Source organism: Lactuca virosa, chromosome 3, assembly GCF_052849685.1.
Source record: "Lactuca virosa cultivar CGN04683 chromosome 3, Lactuca_virosa_CGN04683_v6, whole genome shotgun sequence".
NCBI lineage: Eukaryota > Viridiplantae > Streptophyta > Magnoliopsida > Asterales > Asteraceae > Lactuca > Lactuca virosa.
Window position 1 is genome coordinate 288043952 of NC_136428.1, and position 3868 is coordinate 288047819.

The following is a 3868-nucleotide window of genomic DNA, read 5'->3' on the forward strand; positions in this document are numbered from 1 at the left end:
TAACAAGTGATTATAATCAAAGTACAACCGATACATTCAAACATTTAATAAACTATTTTGAATATAGTTTGCATACATTACTACGTACTACCCTTGGTTGATAAACTATAATAGGTATAGTTTATGATACATTACATAACACATACATTTAAAAAGGGTACATTTATACAAAGGATATTTTCATTACGCAAGGTACGGCCATACGGTACCAAGTTTTCATAACACGTAATTCCGTTAATGACTTTGTGAGACATTTACTTCAAATTACCATTAAGTCCTGTATTGTAACCAGAGTCTCCTTGAGGGAGAGCGTGATACTTGTGTATAGATCTATATTGGGTTTGACAAACCCACACCTAAACTGCATGCAACAGTTAGACCGATAGGTCTGGGGTGACAAATGTCATAACATTTCCGACGCCTGAAGAACGTCGTTTTAGGCAACCTTGGTCATAGTATGGTTATAATAAACTCACATAAAGTATTAATAAACATTGGAATTTACGGGAACTTCATTAAAATTTAACGAGTTTATGTCGATTTAAACTTGCATTGTTTTACTATAAATATGACAAATTACTTGTACATTTCGGTCTTTGGGTTTTAAGACTACATTTACACATTAAGGAAAATATTGGATTTTCTAACACAAATACTACTTTTACAAACGAAAGGCTTTTAATAATACCAAACAAAAGCTTATGAACTCACCAACCTTTGTGTTGACACTTTTTCAAACAACTTGTATTCTCAGGAAATCATTAAACAGGTAATCAAGTGCTTTTGAGGATGGGACGCTAAGGCGTCTACTATTTCATATTTTATCAACATATTGTAATTGATTCGTAAACATGTAATTCATACAATGATGTAACTTTTTCAATTATATATATGTTGGTTGTGTTTGCTTGAATTACTATTACAATTGTTGTTATGATACTATACATGAAGTCCTCCACCCCCGGACGTTTCCGCCATCCTTGGTTTGGGGGTGTGACACCTTGTGCGTCCTTCAAACCCGACTCCTTCAACACCTGATGAGATCTCTTGAATGCCAACAATTGTTCCAACCAAGGCTCATACGCCAATCTAAGTAGAGACTCCAAAATGTGGATCATTTAAATTGTAGCATCGATTAAATAGGCGATCATCTCCCGACAATTTTGTCAACCCTAAAATTTATGATACAGCAGCTCCCTTTGTCTTCGCTTTTTCACCAACACATTTGTCAACATGGTAGGGTTACACCTTGCAAACCCTAATGCTAGGGTTACACCTTGCGAACCCTAATGCACCACGCGACCCAAAGAAAACATTTTCACACAACCTCCTTAAAACATGACGAAAGAACCCACTTCCTTATCTGAAACCTACAGATCCCGAAGTCCTACACAACCTTCCGGTAGACAGAGTCACCCAAAATTGTCACTCATGGTGACCAAGACTCTTAGCTATGGTCCAAACAAGACCTCCTGACCTTGCACCACCTATCAAATAACTAAAGAAGGAAACTACAACCTATGACATAGCCAATAACCTCGTGCACCGACATGCCAGCGAAATTTATAGCAAAAGCCCAACATACTAGGCTAACCAACATTCACACCAACTATGCTGATCGAAAATCTGTAGATTTGATCGGTCCGAGACCTTCCCAGCCAGCTACTGCTATGACATCGCCATTTTCAAGACCAGAAAAGACCGATTTTTTATGCTTGTTTGAATAAAAGTGTTGCGGAATTTTTTATGCTTGTTTAAATAAAAGTGTTGCGGAATTTATCCCAAAACAAAATATGATAAATATTTATCAAAAGAATTTCCAAGGAAATGTATTTCATTAAAAGACTCGGGATGTCATGTTCGATACAGATCAAAAGCATAAACAGTACAATATAAGCCTTACTACATTATTTCATATCTACAGGCCTATATCCGTAATCCCTCATCCAAAACATCACATCTATGCTCGAGCGCCACTACCTGTAATACATGAAACTGAGTGGGTCAGGCTTGGGAGCCTGGTGAGCACATAGGGTTTTCAACCCACAATAAATAAGTTTATTAATTTCATCGATCAACAATAACCCGATTACCCGTTCCCGTTATCCTAACTTTACGTCCCTAAACACCTATCATAAGGGACCTAGCCTAAGGATCATCATCGGGATGGACACTACTGGTAAGGGGTTCCTCAGCAATAAATGTCCTAAAGGCAACCATGAGGGGGATACAGTACACCAGTGAACACAACGTTCACAAACACCTACAGGTTGCGAGCCTGCTAGCGTTCCACTGGACTGTCTAGAAGAGTCTGTGGTTGTCATCCATACTCCGCTAGATGACAGAATCAACGACAACAACATCGAGGCCTCTCATCATTTTATCACACATCGTCTTATTACATCTACCCATGTTTTACCCCAATATTTTTGTAGATATAAAATACATATACTGTTTAAATTATTTAAAACACGTATAAAAATCTTTCATCAGCATAGGCAGCAAGTATTCAGATAATATGCACACATAACACGTAATTTATATAAAATACTTCATATCTATGTGTAGGATGAAAGTAACTATGCACTCACCTGATTAGGTGGTGACTCGGTACTCGAACAGCACTTCGTTATCTCAAAACAATTTTTCCTTGATCAAAACCTAGTATTAATACCACTAGAGTTTAGTTTTAACGTTAACTGCGACTAATTAATAGTCTAACTATTATTATTATTATATAAGCGTTAAATAACACCCAATATAACTCACAATAATAGCCCAAATAATTATTTTAAAGATCTAATAACATTACTATAATTATTTAAAAATTATATTAAAAATTGAGTAGGCGTAGCTCACTTACAGCGGATTTTAAAGAAAACCGGGTTTTGCTCGGAGCAGCGTTTCTTTGACTTTATTTTAAAAGTTATATTTTTAACTGGCCGGGACAGGATTGGTCCGATAAAAATTCATAACTTCTTCATCCGACGTCCGTTTTCGTCTGTCTTTTTATCGTTGTGCTAATATTAACGAGATCTTCGATTCTCGTTTAGGTTGTGTCGGCTAAAAACCGCTCGATCTAATATTCGAACTTCGGGCTGTACACTGCTAAGCCGAAACTTCGAAAAATCATAACTTCCTCATACGAAGTCAGATTTGGGCATTTCTTTTTATGGACGCTCTCGGTTTAACATTTTCTACGACTTTCGTTTAGATCGCTAAGGCTAAAAATCGCTTTATCGTAAATTCACTATTTACGCTTCCCGGTATCGTGCCGGTTCCATTGCGAAACTTCGACGGGTCATAACTTCTTCGTTATAACTCGGATATCGGCGTTCTTTATACATTTATAATTAAACAATAAGCACATAAATTCACATAATTCACCAAATACTCAAATATTTCATCTTTATTACATCAAAAGAGTTACAATAGTTGACCTAGACTATTACATCGTCTAAAATGCTTAGCCCCGAAACCCGGGCGTTACAATTCTCTCCCCCTTAGGATGATTCCGTCCCGGAATCATGCGTCAGCAAACAGATGCGGATAGCGACTCATCATGTCACTCTCTGTTTCCCAAGTGAGATTCGGCCCATTCGAATGTTTCCATTGGACTAGCACTAAGTCGACCATCTTGCGTCGTAACTTCTTAGTCTTACGGTGAACAATTGCCTCGGGCTCTTCAATCAGCTTCTTGTTCTTATCCATCCTTAACTCTGAGATCGAAATTATGTCGGGAACTTCTCCCGTGAATTTCCCCAGATAACATACATGGAAGGTGTTATGAATACCATCGAGTTCTTCGGGCAATTCCAGCTTGTAAGCTTGGTTCCCAATCTTCTGAAGAACTTTGAACGGTCCAATA